This window comes from Pelophylax lessonae, assembly GCF_965119305.1.
Source record: "Pelophylax lessonae genome assembly, chromosome: 4".
Taxonomy (NCBI): Eukaryota; Metazoa; Chordata; class Amphibia; order Anura; family Ranidae; genus Pelophylax; species Pelophylax lessonae.
Window position 1 is genome coordinate 670,934,688 of NC_138771.1, and position 20,534 is coordinate 670,955,221.

General features: G+C 42.7%; 2 pseudogenes across 2 annotated transcripts in view; both read left to right on the forward strand.

Moving 5' to 3' along the window:
• The window catches only part of LOC309554231 (C-reactive protein-like), a 342,461-nt pseudogene that overhangs the window by 59,799 nt on the left and 262,128 nt on the right, over window positions 1-20,534 (forward strand). The gene's annotated exons all lie outside the window — the stretch shown is intronic.
• Window positions 2,800-20,534, forward strand: part of LOC309552473 — a 99,689-nt pseudogene continuing 81,954 nt past the window's right edge. The window contains exons 1-2 of the transcript XR_014226208.1: window positions 2,800-3,035; window positions 8,466-9,065. The product of XR_014226208.1 is annotated as an uncharacterized misc_RNA (transcript). The remainder of the gene's footprint in view (window positions 3,036-8,465; window positions 9,066-20,534) is intronic.

Here is a 20,534-nt window from a genome sequence, read left to right on the forward strand (position 1 = left end):
TACAGTATATGTATTTGAGAACTGACATATAACAATTCATGATAGATACAGTAAATACATAATACAATTACATTATAATAATATATATAAGATATAAATACATGACTGCTAGAAATGATGAATAAAACCACTTGGCATGTTGAAGCGTTTCACGGAACCCTATCCGCTTCTTCAAGAGTATAATGCAAAGAAATCTAAAAAAAAATCTAAATAAATGAAAACATGTATGAAAATAAACGAATGGTTCCAAAAAAATAAATAAATAAAAAAAAAAAAAAAAAATGAGTTATTAAATTAATTACCAGCATCTAAAAAGAAGGGTGAAGGGGCGGCAGACACAAGCCTCACCTGGGGCTGTGGCAAAATTTTATTTATTTATTTTTATTTTTTTGTTTTTATTTTATATTTATTTTCATACATGTTTTCATTTATTTAGATTTTTTGATTTCTTTGCGTTATACTCTTGAAGAAGCTGGTAGATACTGATTTTTAGATCTCTTTGCATTATACTCTTGAAGAATTGAAAAGGGTTCTGCGAAACGCATCCGCATGCCAAGTGGTTTTATTTATCATGTCTATCAATCATGTATTTATTTCTTATATATATTATCATGTAATTGTACTATATATTTACTGTATCTATCAGGAATTGTTATATGTCAGTTCTCAAATAAATATATATATTTTTACTTAATTTAGGAATTGTTTTTATTTATTTATTGTATTTATTTTTGCTGTATTCTATTTCTCCAACCAACTTGTTAACATATGTACTCTATAGATCTACTTTGGTAAAGTGGGTGGCCTCACTCAAAGTCCCATGACCTCCTTTATATAATTTTTTTTGTATACATATTTAGGGATGGAGGCCCCCCCCCCCCCCACACTGTGGTTGCTCCGGGTCACTAAACTGATTTTAGAATGTATATTCAACTGTCATTTCCATGAGTATATGTGCTTTTGTTGTGCTCTGTGTTTTTATAAGTGTCCAATATTCATGTTTTAATATGGTTCAATAAAATTGTATAATTTTTACTTTCTTGGTGTCTTGCCTGCCCTTAACCGGTTGCCGACCGCCGCACGACTATATACGGCGGCGGTCAGCCCCGGCCAGGCAAAGTGACGTATATATAAGTCACTAGCTTGTCACTTCCTTGTGAGCCAATAGCGGGCGGGCGCGCACCCACGGAGGCGCGCGCCCGCCACGGCTCGTTCCCTAGGAAATCCGTGCGTGTGACCGGCGGACCCGATGTCTGCCGGTCACTCGGCGATCGTCGGTGGAGAGAGAGTAAGGCAGGCGGCTAATGTAAGCCGCCTGTCATTCTCCCCTGTGTAGGAATAGTGATCATACGGTTCTACTATGTAGGACCGTTGATCAGTGTTCCTACACTAGTAGCCACAGCCAATCACAGTAAAAAACACGCCCCTAGGGACACACTTAACCCCTCCTTCCCCAATAAAGTTAACCCCTTCCCTGCCAGTGTCATTTTGCAGTAACAGTGCATATGTATAGCACTGATTACTGCAGTAATGTCACTGGTAACCCCAAAAGTGTCAAAAATGTCAGTTAAGGGTCCGATTTGTCCGCCGCAATGTCGCAGTACGGCAAAAAAAATTGCAGATCGCCGCCATTACGCGTTAAATAAAAAACACCAAAAATGACAGAAATCTTTCCCTTAGTTAGTAAACGCAATAACTTTTGCGCAAACCAATCAAAATACGCTTTTTGCAATTTTTTTTTACCAAACATAGGTAGTAGAAAACAAATTGGCCAAAAATGTTAAAAAATTTTGATTTTTACATTTTTTTGGGGGGAATTTCATATAAAAAAAATGTGAAAAATATTGTTATTTTTGCAAAATGTACGCTCTTTTTTTGTTTGTAGCGCAAAAAGTAAAAATCGCACAGGTGATCAAATACCACTAAAAGAAAGCTCTGTTTGTGGGAAAAAAAGGACGTCAAATTTGTTTAGGTACAGCGTCGCACGACCGCGCAATTGTCCGTTAAAGTCACGCAGTAAAAAATCGCAAAATCAAAATCTTAAGGGGCTTAAGTGGCTAAAGTCCCAGTTCCCACAAGGGATTGTTTAGTTGTGCATACAGGCTGGGATGTTGGCAGACAGACCTCAGACTCCCTAATGGTGGAAAATTACAGTGTTTAGAAATAAAAGAAATATCTTTTATAGGCCAACTGAGAAGGTGGGAGACATAGAAGCTGTCAGAGCACATTTAATTTCTTTATGTAGGAGATCCTGGAGGTGAAAAGGACACAAAGTAGAAGAAATATTAATGATCTTCCTGAGCTATATGAGTGTATCTAATTATTTGTATTTTTTTTTTATGGCATTATTGTCCATAAATCCATTCTGAGTTTGTTGTTTATCATCTAAGCTTTGACAAGTATCAGTAATACGTTTTGTCTGTTTTCTTCCCTAGACTTGGAGGGTAAAATGTTCGTCTTCCCCAAAGAAACCAACACAGCTCATGTCGTTCTAAGACCAAATATAACAAGAACATTGCAGGAAGTCAGCGTCTGCCTACGTACCTACAGTGAACTTTCACAAAGCTATTCTCTCTTCTCTTTAGCTACTCCAACTTACAGAGATGCTTTTCTAATCAGGCTCCAGACTCCAACCACCTACATTGTATACATAAACCATGTAAGCAACGTTTTCAAGAGAGACTCCGAGCCTTCAGACTGGAGCCATACCTGTGTGAGCTGGAACTCGAAAACTGGGGGGGTCCAACATTGGGCCAATGGGAAGAACTTCTCTGAAGGGTATATTTGGGGACAGTCTTCTATTGCAGTTGAAACCAGTATTATTCTTGGACAGGAACAAGACTCTTATGGTGGAGGGTTTGATGCTAAGCAGTCATTGGTTGGTGAAATAAGTGACGTCCACATGTGGGATTATGTCCTGACTCCGCAAGACATTCAGAGAGTCATCTCTGGTGATCTCCATGGAAATGTCATCAATTGGAAGTCTCTACTCTATGAAATGAAGGGGGACGTTCTTCTCCAGCCTACAAATTTGCGTAAGTCTGTCATCTTATCTATATCTATATATCTTATCTATATACACTTTAATTATTAGGATTCTCCAATGTTGAGTACAGAATAACTCTGAAAATGGTGATTTTTTTTTTTAGTCATGCACATCAACAATGGGAGGTGACAATGACAATTATAAGTGAAAAAGTCACACAACAAGGAATCAATGTTCTCATGGAGTAACTAGAACATCTGAAAGTTGTAACCTAGATTCCTAATGGTGAGAGTACTAAAATAAAAGCTCTTTTCTTGTGATTTTATAAACACTGCTGGACCAGAAACGCACCCGTATGCCGTAGGACTTACGGTGGTTATATTGGGATGATATGCAGCCACAGGCATCACCCCAGTACTGTTTTTAAGAGCCAGCGGCTGGCTCTCTAGTGAAAGCAATCCTAGCAGTTAGCTAGCCACTGGACTGCTTTTACAAGCAGCTGGATGGAATATCCCCCCCCTCCCCCCGCTGCCTTCTGAAGCTTGCTCAGGCTCTCCCGTCCAGCAGCGCCGGGACAAGGGATGGGCAGAAGGGGTTGCTGCCCTGGGTGCAATGGTTTATTGCAGGGATGTGGGTGCCCTGACCCTAACCCTGAGGGATTGGGGGGGGGGGGGTGCAGTTTGCCATCTTAGCCCTGGGTGCTGGAAGCACTGCTGTCCAGGATCAGCTTTGATCGGCTCTCCCCTATGGTAACCCGGAGGCGATGACCTGACATCATTTCTGGGTTACTCGGATGTCAACTGCACCAATTAAAAAAAAAATCTCCATAAAGAGGACCTATTACTGGCTATTGCTGTCACAAGGATGTTTACACTCCTTGTGACAGCAACAAAAGTGATTAAAAATAAAATGAAAAGCAATTGTGCATAAATAAAAAAAAAAAAAAACATTAATAATTTAAAAAAAAAAATTATGTATTGTATTGTGTTTTTTTGCATTAAAATTCAAACAGGTGTATTTTTTCCCAAATACCGTGTGACATAAAAAAAATTGCAACAACAGCCATTATATTCTATAGGGCCTCTGCTTTAAGCTCCGTTCACAAATGCTGCAGTCACAGGTCACAGCATGGGGTCCGGTGCATCCCTGTTCACCGATTCAGGTGCGAATCCAGTCTGAATTTTTGCCTGAATTCGCACCTGAAGACATACAACCCTTTTTCAATGCGGACCGCGGCCTCCCCGAAGCTATGTGAACTAGCTTCATTGGGAGCCGGTCTCACTCTCCTGTCATATGAATTGAATGCAGGGAAACCCACATCCAATCAAACCAAAACAAAAAAGGTCACACACTCTAATATTTTGTTGGACTGCCTTTAGCTTTGATTACGGCACGCATTCGCTGTGTCATTGTTTCGATAAGCTTCTGCAAGATTTATTTCCGTCCAGTTTTACATTAATTTTTCACCAAATGATGGGAAAGTTGGACCACTGTGCAAAACCTTCTCCAGCACATCCCAAATATTCTCAATGGGGGTAAGTTCTGGATTCTGTGGTGGCCAATCCATGTGTGACAATGATGTCTCATGCTCCTTGAACCACTCTTTCACAATTTGATCCCAGATGAATCCTGGCATTGTCATCTTGGAATATATCCGTGCCATCAGGGAAGAAAAAATCCATTGATGGAATAACCTGCTCATTCAGTATATTCAGGTGGTCAGCTGACCTCATTCTTTGGGCACATGCAGTAACTATCCAACAGGAGTTACTGCATGCTTAGTTTAGTTAGTTGCTTAGTTAATTCCAAGTGGCGACTTTTTTTTTTTTTTGGCCGGGCAGTGTATATGAGAGTATCCAATTTTTTTAAATTCTAAATTCTGCTATCTGTAAATACATTTTGAATTTATTGTTTATTATTTTAAAGCTTTGATATGAAGCAGTAACAAGTTTTGTCTGTTTTCTTCCCTAGACTTGGAGGGTAAAGTCTTTGTCTTCCCCTATGAAACCAACGTATCTCGTGTCATTCTAAGACCTACAATTACAAAACCCTTGCAGAAAGTCAGCGTCTGTCTACGTTCTTATTCGGATCTTTCACGCCCCTATACTCTCTTCTCTCTTGCTACTCCCGGGAAGGACAATGCCTTTCTAATCAACATACAACCTCCACACACTTGTTCTATACATATCAACCAGGAAGTCACTAGTTTCCAGACAGACTCTGAGTCTTTGAGACACACATGTGTGACCTGGGACTCCGACACTGGAGTGGTCCAACTTTGGGTCAATGGGAAACTCTACCCAGAAGGAGTCTCCATGAAAGGATCTTCTATCGCAGCTGAAGCCAGCATTGTTCTGGGACAGGAAAAAGACTCTTTTAATGCTTCTCAGTCATTGGTTGGTGAAATAGGTGATGTCCACATGTGGGATTACGTCCTGACTCCAGAAGACATCAAGAAGGTCATCTCTGGTGATCTCCATGGAAATGTCGTTAACTGGCTATCTCTACACTATGAAATCAAGGGGGACGTTTTTGTCCAGCGTAAACATCAAAGTAAGTCTGTCATCCATCTATATACAGCTTTTTAATTAATAAGATTCTCCAACGGTCAGTATATAATTACTAGTGATGAGCCGAACACACCCCCCTGTTCGGTTCGCACAGAACATCTCGAACAGGGGAAATGTTCTAGCGAACATGCAAACTCCATTAAAGTCTATGGGACACGAACATGAAAAATCAAAAGTCCTAATTTTAAAGGCTTAAATGCAAGTTATTGGCCCACAAAAGTGTACGGGGACCCGGGTACTGCCCTGGGGAACATGAATCAATGCAAAAAATATTTTTTTTAAAAGCATCGTTTTTACAGGAGCAGTGATTTTAATAATGCTTAAAGTGAAACAATAAAAATGAAAAATTCCTTTACATATCGTGCCTGGAGGCCCCCTTAGTGTGCCTGTAAAGTAGTGCATTTGTGTGATGTTTGTGGCCTGCTGCAGCAATACTGACATTTCTAAAGGAAAAAATGTCATTTAAACTTGCTCGCGGCTGTAATGTATTGTCAGCTCCCGGCAATACAGGTAAAAAAATGAAAAAAAAAAAAAATACCGCCAAAATTAAACAAAAAAAAATTGCATGAAGTTCCCCTAGAATCCATACCAGACCCTTATCCGAGCACACAGCCTGTCTGGCCAGGATGGGGGTGGGGGCAAGCGAGCGCCCCCCCCCCCCCCTCCTGAACCATACCAGGCCACATGCCCTCAACATAGGGAGTGGGTGGACAGGGGTCTCCTCCCGACAACTGTGGGCTGTGATTGTGGGGGTCTGCAGGGGGGAGGCTTATCAGAATCTGGAAGCTCCCTTTAACAAGGGGACCCCCAGATTCTGCCCCCCCCCATGTGAATGGATATCGGGCACATTGTACCCCTACCCATTCACCAAAAATGTGTAAAAAAAATTAAGACAAAAGACAGTTTTGGAAAAGTCCTTTATTAAAAAATAAAAATATAGTGTCCGTCAACGATCAGTCGCCCCTCCGCCCGAAAAATTGGAAAAAAAAAATAAGAAGAAGCTCCTGCTTCTCTGGATGCTTCCCGCATTCTGAGCTGCTTTGATTGTGACAGCTCTTTTATAGCGACCTGATGTCACAAGCCGCCCCACAATGCACTGCTCAGGTGCAGTGAATAAATTACTGACGTCAGTAAGTAACTCCTATCTCACCCTACACACAGTGGATGAGATAAAAGTTAGGGAAAGTGAGTTCAGCAGGCTTAACAGTGGCGTAGATGAGTGGTCCTTTACCCTGGTCCTCAGGGCCCACTAACAGGCCAGGTTTTCAAGATAACTGAAATACATCCCAGGTGATATAATTTGCTGCTCAGTGATTGCAGTACTTTAGTCTGCATCTCCCCAAGGTAATACTTAAAATCTGGCCTGTTAGTGGGCCCTGAGGACCGGAGTTGAGGACCACTGGCGTAGATGGTAGAATACCAGGCTTGCAACGAAATGGCTGTGGGGTTCGAAACCCCCCGGCCAGCAGGTGAGCAGGTGATTTGAGCTCAGAGTCCATGATAATGCAGGAACTCGAAGTTCCCGCGAAGAAGCCCATTTATTCATCATTTGACGAATGAGCGAACAGTCAACGTTCGAGTCGAATTTACGTTCGACTCAAACTCGAAGATCATCCCTAGTAATTACATTGAAACTGTTGATATATTTCTTATGCCCATGAATAATGAGAGGTGACGATGACAACTATAAGTGAAATATCACCCAACAAAGAACCAACCTTCTCATGGAGTAACTAGAAACAATGGAAAATTGTGACCAGGAGTCCGAATGATAAAAACATTTTTTTGTGATTTCATAATCTGTTTACAATCTTTTTTTCAAAGTGAACACAGTATACTGAACTATAAATAGGGATGAGGTTTGGGATCCCCACTACTATGAGTTTACCAGAATCACAGCTTGAAACTCAAATTTCCAAAAGGCTCGACAGCTGAATTCCAAGGGTGCCTGTGTATATATATAAGCCCTCAGGGGACTGCAGCTCCATGCCGAATGCTCAGAAAGGTACATGAGGTACATCTGAAGCTGAATGGGGAAATTTAGCCCCATAGACTTCAATGGGAGCATCTTAAAATGAGTGTTTTTCGAGTCTAAACAACCTCCTCAATGCAGATGCTGTAGTTATATGTATACCTTCCCTGTGCCCCGGGAAGACATTTGTGCAGACAAAACGCATAGGGTGGAGCTTTAGCACTGACATCATAATGCGTACAACATAATTCTCCATGGGATCACATGATATCTGGGCTGATCACAGTGGCCCGATATAGAGCACCACAATCCAAAGTAGCAGATCACACAACTGCACGTCCCAGGGGGCGCACCAGTGTGCATAATCAGGGCAATGTACAGGTACGTTGCAGTGCCTGCTCAAGCCACCGGCCAGCAGTAAAATTACTGTTGGCCGGTCAGCAAGTGGTTAAAGGTCAGGAGGAGGAAGGTTCTTCTGCCTTCTCCGTTGTGAGTCCATCATTACCCCTCCTTGCAATCTAGCTCTGCAGAGGGCTCTCTCCTCTACTCAGGTTCACAGGCTACAGGTCTACATTGTGTTGGTCAGGGGGTGACCTGTTACCATACCTGAACTGCCAGGCCTAACCCACAGCTGGTATTAAAAGGGCAAAGACTCCACACACTACATGACCAGAGGAGTGGCAACAAATAAAGGGCACTGCACTTGGCAAAAAGGTGTCAAAACACATTTGTTTTCCTTTTGTTCACTGTCCAGGATCTGCAAACTACATATTAATACATGAAGCAAAAGTGAATATAATTAATTATCTTCCAGAGATTTATCAGTAGATCTGTTTTTTTTTTTATTTTAGATTTCAGCTTTCATTAACACATTTTTGTTCAGCACCTAAAATTTGAAATGTTGCAGTAATGAGTTTTTTTCTGTTTCCTTCCCTAGACTTGGAGGGTAAAGTCTTCGTCTTCCCCAAGGAAACCAACACAGCTCATGTCATTCTAAGACCCATAGTTACAAGGCCGTTGCGGAAAGTCACCTTCTGTCTACGTTCCTACAGTGAACTTTCCCGACCCTATTCTTTGTTCTCTATGGCTATTCCAAGATACCCCAATGCATTTCATATCTACTTAGAGCCTCCATACACTTATAAGGTATTAGTATATGAGGCAGCAGCTACTTTTACACCAAACTGGAAGCCTTTTTACTGGAGGCACATCTGTGTGACCTGGGACTCGAACTATGGGGTGGCCAATCTTTGGCTCAATGGAAAGCTCTCCTCCGAAAGAGGTTTCCTACAAGGATAGTCTATCGATGCTGAAGGCAGCTTTGTTCTGGGACAGAACCAAGACTCATTTGGTGGAGGGTTTGATGCTAAGCAGTCATTGGTTGGTGAAATAGGTGACGTCCACATGTGGGATTATATCCTGACTCAGGAAGACATCCAGAAGGTCCTCTCTGGTGATCTCCAAGGAAATGTCATTAATTGGAAGTCCTTACGTTGTGAAATTAAAGAGGAAGTTCTCGTCAAGCCCGAACCTCAACGTAAGTCTATCATCTTACTATATAGACCTTATTAATTATTAAGATCCTCCAACTTTCAGTACAGAATTACAATGAAAATGATTTTATGTGCCATGCACATCAGTAGTGAGAGGTGGCAATGACAAGTATGAGTGAAAGATGACCATGAAACTGTAGGATTGTGGTTTAGAGGTCACTGCTGAGTCCATTATCTCTTGTGTTAAACAGAATTATCATTCACAGTTCAAAACATTTCCTTTTTTGAGTATTTTAACCACTTCATGCCCCTAGGCCATATACAGTATCTCACGAAAGTGAGTACACCCCTCACATTTTTGTAAATATTTTATTCTATCTTTTCATGTGACAACACTGAAGAAAGGAGACTTTGCTACAATGTAAAGTAGTGAGTGTACAGCTTATATAACAGTGCACATTTGCTGTCCCCTCAAAATAACTCAACACACAGCCATTAATGTCTAAACCGCTAGCAAAAAAAGTGAGTACACCCCTAAGTTAAAACATCCAAATTGGGCCAAAGTGTCAAAATTTTGTGTGGCCACCATTATTTTCCAGTATTGTCTTAACCCTCTTGGGCATGGAGTTCACCAGAGCTTCACAAGTTGCCACTGGAGTCCTCTTCCCCTCCTCCATGATGACATCACAGAGCTGGTGGATGTTAGAGACCTTGCGCTCCTCCACCTTCAGTTTGCGGATGCCCCACAGTAAAGCTACCCTTCACGTCCTGCTTAGGAATTTAAGCAACAGCCAGGTGCATTAGCATTTTCTACAGAGAGCGAACACCTGCATTCCGTGGAATATTCTTGTTATTAGTTTAGCTGATCTGTTTATCCTATGGGAGGAGAGCATAGTGATCTTTAGCAGCCAGAAGACAGTTTCAAGTCCCCAGTTTGTATTCAAGTTACAGTTCTGGGCATCCCATATCTTCCACTACCCATCCAAGTGTAGTCCTCAAAAAACTAAAAGCAAAACAAAAACACCCAGGACTGATCCCTGACTACTGTGAGAGTGCTGGAAAATTCCTGCTGCCTTGCTGTATATGAGAGGGAAATCCCAAACATCCAGCAACTCCTAAGGGGGTAGCGCTACAGGAGGCCCCCCTTTTTTTATATTACATGTACTTTTATTGAAAAATTATCACAAGTTATAACAAGGCAGGGGAATAATTGTAGGAATTTACCCAAGCGCATATCTTACATCCAGGAGCTGAAGACTGGTGCTCTGGCTGGAGCATTCCCCTCCCATGGTTGCAGATATCAATTAGATGCAAGCTGGCAAATCAAAGTGCTCTTGTGAAGAAAATTCTCTATTGGCTACATGTATAAAAGCATAATACAGTAGAGCTAACGCGTTTCGGCTTTTGCAGCCTGGTGTAGAGTAGAACACCCAATGAAACATGTGCTGATTTCACAAAACAAGAGTATTGGTTTCATAATGCAGAAATGTGACTGTATTGTGTAGCATGGTGACTCCGTTCTACTGTGTAAAATGGTGGTTTAGGATGGAATTTGTAGGAAGGAAGCACACTAATGGTGCAGGTGTGTGTTGTGTTTATAGTAGAGCCAGAGATAAAGCTCAGAGCCTCACTCTCCCCAGGGAGGTCAGGGTATATGAAGGGGAGCCTTATAAGATGCTGTCGGCCATCAAGGTGTCAAGATCAGGACAGAGGAAGGCCTGAGGCTGAGAGGAGCCAGTGTGGGACAGAAGAAGAGCAGCTAGGGAGCTGTACAGAAATAGTCCAAGAGGGACAGAGAAACAGCTAGGAAGCTGTAAGTAAGACGCAGAGCCTAGGTGCAGCGTCTGTGCATAAACATTGGGATGTTATTCTTGGTCAAGTGGACCAAACAATGGTACTAAAGTTCAGAAGGGGACCTGAAGAGTTACTTGGAGCAGTAAAGCTGTCCCAAGAGAGCCAGGAGGCTAAACCTTATGTTTTGCAGTGATGGTGAGAAACCCCTGCGTGGAAAGACATACAGTATCTCAAGAAAGTGAGTACACCCCTCACATTTTTGTAAATATTCTATTATATCTTTTCATGTGACAACACTGAAGAAATGACACTTTGCTACAATGTAAAGTAGTGAGTGTACAGCTTGTATAACAGTGTAAATTTGCTGTCGCCTCAAAAGAACTCACAGCCATTAATGTCTAAACCGCTGGCAACAACAGTGAGTACACCCCTAAGTGAAAATGTCCAAATTGGGCCCAAAGTGTTAATATTTTCTGTGGCCACCATTATTTTCCAACACTGCCTTAACCCTCTTGGGCATGGAGTTCACCAGAGCTTCACAGTTTGCCACTGGAGTCCTCTTCCACTCCTCCATGATGACATCACAGAGCTGGTGGATGTTAGAGACCTTGCACTCCTCCACCTTCTGTTTGAGGATGCCCCTCAGATGCTCAATAGAGTTTAGGTCTGAAGACATGCTTGGCCAGTCCATCATCTTTACCCTCCGCTTCTTTAGCAAGGCAGTGGTCTTCATGGAGGTGTGTTTGGAGTTTTTTTTTTATAACCAAATTTTTATTGCATTTTTGCAAGAAGGTTAGATACAGACGTTGTATTCGCATAATAAAGAAGAGAAGAATTATCACATTGAGTAAAAAACCCCAAGCTAAATGGGATAATATGGCGCTTGCTAGTAAGAACAGGTGCAAATAGGGATAAAATACCAATTAAAAAGCTAATAACATAAATAACTAAAATCTATGCCCTTAAAATGCACAGTAAGACAGTATAGATAAATAAATGACAATATAAATAAATAGGTGTAATGATAGTGCCAAGTGAAGTCCAAAATAGTTCATAAGTGACTCTGTAATATATAGTATTTGATACCATGAGAGTTCGATGTGATTCTCTCCCTTGCTTCCGCCCTTACTGAAGCCGGACAGGTAGGGTCCGTGACGTCACGTCCGCCCACTCACCTGGCAGTTCCCTCTCTGTCTTTATTCATCTCATTCGGCAGCAGAGACCTCTAGGTCCCTATTCATTTAACGTGGAGGATCCCGGTCTAGGGAAATCAGAGCCCAGCAGTCACCATTTCCCTGACCTGAAGGGTCATAAAGCACTATTGGTCTCTTTGCCGTATGGCATTTGAGACCCACCATATCTGGTGAGTTTACACCTTATCTTACTTCTGAAAGTCACATTTGTGATTGGATTTCCTGGAACATTGGAGGATCCAGCACCAAGCACTTGCACTTTTCTTGGCACTTTTTTTGGACTATATATCACAGAGTCACTTATGAACTATTTTGGACTTCACTTGGCACTATTATTACACCTATTTATTTATATTGTCATTTATTTATCTATACTGTCTTACTGTGCATTTTAAGGGCATAGATTTTAGTTATTTATGTTATTAGCTTTTTAATTGGTATTTTATCCCTATTTGCACCTGTTCTTACTAGCAAGCGCCATATTATCCCATTTAGCTTGGGGTTTTTTACTCAATCATTTTATAACCTATAGCAGCTGCTCTTTTTATATTTAATAGTGCACTCACACATTATATTAGGTACTCCTAGGCGCGAGGAATATATTCTTTGAATATATATATTTATTATAATTATCACATTGGTCACAGATTTAAAACAAGAAACATGAGCATAATAACAGGTTGAGTCAAGGCACTTCAGGTGAACCTTGCCGGTGACATATGAGTGTGTTGAACTTCCACCCTATGAGGGCCAAACATTAAGGTATACCGGGCTCCGACTACCCCACAGGGGAACCAACTGTAGTCAGGACTGGGTACAACATGGGGAGTATTATGGGTTGGGGTCATCAATGATTAACTAGTGGTAGGCCAATGCGCGGGAGATCTACGAGAGAAGGGAAAATGTACCGGCAAGGTTCCACAAAGGAAAAGGAAAAAAAAAAAACAAGAGGAAGATGTTCTGATAAGTAGTTGAACCGCTGATGCAAAAAAGTGTGGGAGTGTCCCCAGTCCGTGGGGATGCATTGAATTCCCCAAGCAGAATAAATTTGGGGTGATGTAGGTTATCTGGGGGGCGTATTAGAGGAAACAGTTACATCGAGACCGGTGGAAGTTCATAGGTTAGCACTCCTATGATCAGATAGCCAGGGTGCCCAGTGTTCGTAGAAAGAGGTGGTGGTCATGTTGGCTTTAGCGAAGGCAAATTCCATTTGGAGATGATTGCTTAGCAGGAGAATGGTGTCCGCTAGTGTGGGGGTTTTTGGTGATTTCCAGGCTTTCGCCAATGCTAGGCGAGCTGCTATGAGGACATGGGTAGCCAGGACTCTGATGCGAGAGGGCCATGTTGGAATTGAGAGACCCAGGAGGAGATCCAGAGGGGAAAGTGGGGAGGAAATGTTGCATAGGGAGGAGAGAAATGCGGAGATGGAATTCCAGAAAGGTTTGATATGCGTGCAGTCCCACCATATATGTTGAAGTGATCCTATTCCCTGACATCCCCGCAAGCATAACGGAGACGAGGTGGGGTGTTTGGAGTTTTTATCATTTTGGAATACTGCCCTGTGGCCCAGTCTCTGAAGGGAGGGGATCATGCTCTTTTTCAGTATGTCACAGTACATGTTGGCATTAATGGTTCCCTCAATGAACTGTACCTCCCCAGTGCCGGCAGCTCTCATGCAGCCCAAGACCATGACACTCCCACCGCCATGCTTGACTGTAGGCAAGACACACTTGTCTTTGTATTCCTCACCTGGTTGCCACCACACAGCCTGACACCATCTGAACCAAATAAGTTTATCTTGGTCTCATTAGACTACAGGACATGGTTCCAGTAATCCATGTCCTTAGTCTGCTTTTCTTCAGCAAACTGTTTGCTGGCTTTCTTGTGCATCATCTTTAGAAGAGGCTTCCTCCTGGGATGATAACACCAAATTTAACACACCTGCTCCCCATTCACACCTGAGACCTTGTAACACTAACGAGTCATGGCACCAGGGAGGGAAAATGGCTAATTGGGCCCAATTTGGACATGTTCACTTAAGGTTGTACTCACTTTTGTTGCCAGCAGGTTAGATGGAAATGGCTGTGTGTTGAGTTATTTTGAGGGGACACCAAATTTACACTGTTATACAAGCTGTACACTCACTACTTTACATTGTAGCAAAGTGTCATTTCTTCAGTGTTGTCACATGAAAAGATAGAATAAAATATGTACAGAAATGTGAGGGGTGTATTCACTTTTGTGAGATACTGTATGTGTATGAATTTTTGATGTTAGTTTAAATAAAAGTGAGCAGGGAAGCCCTGAAAACGATATCTGTTGTGGAGTAAACTCATGTGTTTTTTTTGCTATCACTGAGCAAAGAAACACAGAGGTGTCACAATTGTCATTCACAAATAAAGTTAAGGAGATCACAACTGTTTCTCCTAAGAAGTCGTTCCTTCATGAAATGCATATCATGTCAAAAGAAGTCACACAATGAGTCCCTGGCAACCTGCCAGATAAGTAGTCACCAACAAATATCGCCTGGGGAGGGTAGAAAGGGAAGAAAGAGAGGCAGTAGCATCCTGGTATGTAGGTAGGAGAATGAGAAGGGGGTAAGAAGGGCAAAGGGTAGCATAGAAGAAAGAGAGAGCAGAACAGCTAGCTTGAGTTACTTTCTGGAAAATCAATCCTATGTTTATTCTACAAAGAGTCATCCAAGTAGACCCAGGGGTCCCACACCCATTCAATCTCAGTGAGAAAGTTGTTCGTTCTTGCTAGGAGTGCTTCCACGAGTCTAATTTATTGAATGCGAGAATATGGATCAGTTGCTGCCAGGCCTTGTGTCCACTTCCAGGAAGAGGCTATCAAACTTCTAATAAGTGCAATCAAGAGTAGCTTTTTGGCCTCTTTGAACACTGTAAATGGGGGAAGACCCAGTAAGTATACGGATTTATCTAGCGGAATTTTGATTTGTAAAAGAGTATATTTGATAGATTCAATTTCTTGCCAAAATGGCTTGATCTTTGGACAAGTTCAAAATATGTGATAGAGTGTTCCTGGTTGGTTAAAGCACCCCCAGATGTAACCTGGTATGTCTGGTATGTGTCAGAAGGCAGGGGTATGGTACCATTGATATAGGATTTTGAATTGTTTTCATAAACCGTACATATAGACGTTTTGTGAGCAGCCCTCCATGTAGCATTCCATTCCTCTGGTGAGAGTTCTTTACCTAGACCCTTCTCTCATTTAGCCATATCGTTGGGTTTCAGTGGCGTTTCAGATTGAGGGGTTATCAGACGCTTGTAGATGCATGAGATCAGTCTTCTGCAAGTCGCACCAGTATTGCCAAGCTTTCTATTGGGAGTAAGAGAGGAAAAGGGTGATGGAGGTGAGATGGCTTGAGCAAAGTGTTTAATTTGAAGATAGGTGATACTTACTGATCTAGTTAGATGCAAAAGATAAAATAAAAACTTATGGGAATATTGCCAATGTGGAAGAGGGATTTAAGTTTCCAAGGCAATAGCATGTGATGAGTAAGATAATCCGGTGTGTAAAGAAAGTATATCATTGTGGAGGATGACATGAAAAAGAACTTCATGCGGCTTATTTTCCAGACCTCATTAGTAAACTATATTGTGGTGAGTAAGTAATCCCTTACAATCAGTAGCAGGCCCCTATAGAAGATAACAACCTGGCTACCCCTCAGCGGCACTGCTGCTGTTAGCTCCCAACTTCTGGCAGCACACAGTGCTCCTGACAGTGGCTCAGTCTCCAAAATAGAAGATCTGAGCTATCCTCAAGCCTTACTTATAATGACCCTGCACACCTGTCTATTAACACTACCTACAGGCCTCCAGCAAAACCTGGACACATGATTGGAAGCTCTGTCCCACCAAAAACACAAACTCCAGGCCCTGTAGTTTACAAAACCTAGAGAATGCATAAAACACAGCTTTTTACTCAAACCATGGCAGGGCTAGGGATGCACTGATCCGATATTAGGATCGGATATCGGCGCTGATACTGCCACAACAGCTGAATCGGTAAAATTAACCGATCCACGGGCCAATCTTGTTTTGCTGAGTCCCAGCTCAGCCATCCCTTACTTGCACAGAGCCGCCGATCCATGGGCTGATCCGGTTTTGCTGAGTCCCGGCTCAGCCGTCCCTTACTTGGTGTAGTAGTAGTATAGTATGGGAGCCGCTACTTCCTGTATAGGTCCGGCTCACAGGCAGAGTGATATCAGATGCACTCCGTCTGTGAATGGAGGAGCCGTACACATGAAGCAGCGGCTTTGCTCTGTACTGCAGCCGCATGCTTATTGTGTATGTGTGTAGTTCCGGATCGGTATCGGCAGATACACAATGCCAGAAGTCGGATCGGTGCACCCCTAGGCAGGGCCTCACACGGTCACAGAGTATTGAGTACACCAGAGCATTACTAGTCTAAGCTGACACATATACCAATATTCCATGATGTCTGGAAACCCTAAACCTCCTTGAGATCTAGTATTCGTGAGGACAGTTTTAGCTACCCTGTACTACTTACAGGCACCCCACATAAATATCCTGTCTGAGTTTTTTCAGGGTCAAAAGAAGGACCCTTACCAGAAGTTTTTGAAAATTGTCTAGCAGTTTAGGTAGGATCATAATTTCAATAGATGCTATTCTGATGTAGCACCCTCCTAGTGTAGGATGCTAGGTAAATTAAGTTTCCTTTTGTAATCAAGGGAGCATTAATCGCCCGTCCTGGTCTGTTCAGGGTTTTACAAGACTGCAGTTTGATTGCTTCCCTCTGCTTCTGGAGAAAGCTGGGAGATTTCCTCAGGGCTGGAGCAGTAGATGCAATTAGAATCATGTTGAGATGCAATAGACCTACAGTTAGGTCCATATATATTTGGACACAGGCACAATTTTCATACATTTGGTTCCATATGCCACGAGAATAAAATTAAAATTAAACAATCGAAACAAATTTGAAGTGCAGACTTTCAGCTTTAATTCTAGGGTTGAACATACTGCAAGTACAAATTTTAGGAACTGCAACCATTTTTATAAAAAGCCCCCCCCCAGTTTTCAGGGGCTCAAATGTAATTGGACAAATTAATATAATCATAAATAAAATGTTCATTTGTAATATTTTGTTGATAATCCTTTACTGGCAATGACTACCTGAAGTCTGGAACCCATGGACATTACCAAAGACTGGGTTTCCTCCTTTCTGATGCTTTGTCAGGCTCTAACTGCAGCTGCCTTCAGTTGTTCTTTGTTTGTGGGTCTTTCTGCCTTTAGTTTTGCCTTTAGCAAGTGAAATCTTTCAGGGTCATAAGACAATACCGAAACTCTGACACCGAAATGTCTCTCCATAACCATGTAGCTTTTCTGGTTTCCAGGACCTACTCAGCACTTCAAAAGCCACCTAGGTCTCTGAGGCACTGGTTACCCGACCCGGTCCCCTAGTACAACCGGGGCTGTGGCAATCACATCTGGATCATGGCAAGGCACAGATAGTACTCTGCCATTGCCCGGGAGCTTACCGTGGCCAGGGCCATGAAGGCAAAAGCAACTACTAATTACCAAGAATATGTCCAGACCACAAGGCTTTGGAGCCATAGAAACAACACACTTCCAGAGGGACTCAACTGAGGCAACATTCAAATTAATCTCAGGCCAAGCAGGCAACCCATATAAGCTTTCAGACCCATTAGCAGGTGGACATTTAGCCCTTGCATGAAATTTGAAATTCCAACTGAGCAGCTGGAATTGAGTCAGTAGAACCCGGCTGGGTGGTAGGCAGAAGATAACTAAGATCAGGCTGGTCATTGGTAAGAGTCAGGCTGGACATCGAGCATGGGACCATTAGGCTGGACATCTGGCACTGGATCATCAGAGGCAGGAGATAGGCAGGTCATCAGATGGCAGATCATCAAGGGTAGACTTGTCATCGAGCAGCAGACTATCAGAGGCAGGCAGGTTATTGGGTACAGGACATCCAGAGGCAGGCTGGACATTGGGCACCTGCCCCTTTGAAAGGGCAGGAAGCACCATATCATCAAGCTGGGCAGCAGGCATCAGATCATCAAGCTGGGCAGCAGGCATTGGATCATCAAGCTGGGCAGCAGACAGAGGCACATCAGGCTGGGCAGCTGGACAGTGGGCAGTGAGCAGAGGCCCATCAGGCTGGGCAGCAGGCAGAGGACCATCAGGCTGGGCAGCGGGCAGTGGGCACCAGATCAGCAGACTGGAGCGTGGAAGCTGGCTGGAGCAGATCGGTCCGCGTGGAAACAGACTGGAGCAGATGGGCTGGCATGGAAACAGGATTAGATTATGGCAGTTATGTGCAAGTTGGGAAAAACTTTTGTTTATTTTTGTTTTACCCACTGAGGTTCTGCGTGTTAATGCAGGGTTCTGAGTAGGGGGAGCAACTGATGGAAGAGAAGAGCTGAGGAATGGTGAAATAGAGGGAGCAGTTGCTAAGGAGGATTCCTGAGGTATTTCCACAGGCAGTGGAGAAGAGGTAATCTTCAATGAGTTAAAGGCAGGGTAGGTGCAGCAAGTGGGAACTGGTTATATATAGTTGGTAGCAGGGCATACTGGCCTGCAACTGTGGTTTCTGTGGGTGATGGAGAGAGGCATACTTAAAAAAGGGGGTGTCTAGCAGCAGGAATGGGTTGGTGCAAGCTGACTGAGGCTGAGTGCAATATATCTGACCATGCTTGTAAATTCAGTTTACACTCTGGCTGTCTGACAAGAGACTGCACTGTGTTAATACACTCCACTAGCACCTGTTGGGAACATGCTGAATAGTGCTTTAAAGAAATAAGATGAGTCATCCTCCAACAACCATACCAGTGATTCTACCTGAGCCATACTGAAGGGGGGAGAAAAGTCATCACTGCTTTTAGGAATACTGGACAAAGCCAACTCAGCACAAACCCGAATCAATGGCTTAACATCTTCAAACAACATACTGCCCTGATCAACTAGGGAATAAGCAAGAATAATGCATTTTAACAACTGGTCACTGGCCCACTCCTTCAACATCTGGCATCAGTATTCTTTTTCCTCTGTCACTAGCAAAGAAAAGTTTACAACCTCCTTAGATGCATTTTGCCACAAACAGCAGAGCCAAGATGGCTTCCCTTTTCAGCCACTTCTGGTCAGGACTGGCCTTGGTGTTATGTCCAGTGTTGGTGTGACCAGAAATGTGTGGACTGCCACAGAGAATATCAGGTACAAATATAGTGTAAAAGAATATACTTTATTTAAAAATAAGTGAATAGCACAAATGTAAAACGCACCTCCGTTATACTAAGCTGTGTAAAACAAACCAGAGAACCAAAAAGTGACACACAATTAGTGATGAGCCCAACACACCCCTGTTTGGTTCACACCAGAACATCTCGAACAGGGGAAATGTTCTATTGAACATGCAAACTCCATTAAAGTCAATGGGACAGGAAGAGGAAAAACTGAAAGTCCTAATTTTAAAGGCTTAAATGCAAGTTATTGGCCCAAAAAAGTGTATGGGGACCTGGGTACTGCCCTGGGGGACATGAATCAATGCAATTTTTTTTTTGGAAACTATCGTTATTACAGGAGCAGTGATTTTAATAATGCTTAAAGTGAAACAATAAAAATGAAAATTTCCTTTAAATATCATGCCTGGTGGGTCCCCTTAAATTGCCTGTAAAGTGGTGCATTTGTATGATGTATGGAGCCTGCTGCAGCAATACTGACATTTCTAAAGGAAAAAATGTCATTCAAACTTGCTCGCGGCTGTAATGTATTGTCGGCTCCCGGCAATACCGATAAAAAAAACATGAAAAAAAAATGGCGTGGAGTGCTCTGCCCCCCCCCCCCTCCCCACACCCCAAAGCACCTTTCCCCATGTTGAAGAGGACAGGGGTCTCTTCCCAACAACCGCGGGCTGTGGTTGTGGGGATCTGTGGAGGGGGAGACTTATCGGAATCTGGAAGCCCCCTTTAACAAGAACCAGATCCCAGCCCCTCTATGTGAATAGATATCGGGTACAACCCCAAGCCGTTTTTTTTTTACTTTGGCACAGGGTTCCCCTTAAAATCCATACTAGACCCGAGGGGCCTGGTATGGACTGGAGGGGGAACCCACGCAGCAATACTGGCATAAACTGATATAAACTGAAGTGCCTATATATATATATATATATATATATATATATATATATATATATATATATATATAGTAAACTTTTTGGTATGCACTGCACTATCTGATCTCAACATACAGTGAAAAGCAAAAAACTCTCTCCCTGTCATTAACGTATTATTAACTATAGAATACCACCTATAAATCACCCGCTGGCCAAGGGATCCAGACCCACAACCTCGCATTCGCAAGCCTGGTGTTCTACCAGCTACGCCACCATCAAGCACGCTTAGGTTGAACACACTTTTCCTGCCTAACTAACTAACTCCTATCTCCCCCTGCACACAGTGGATGAGATAAAAGTTAGGGACAGTGTGTTCAGCTTAAGCAGGCTTAACGATGGTGTAGGTGGTAG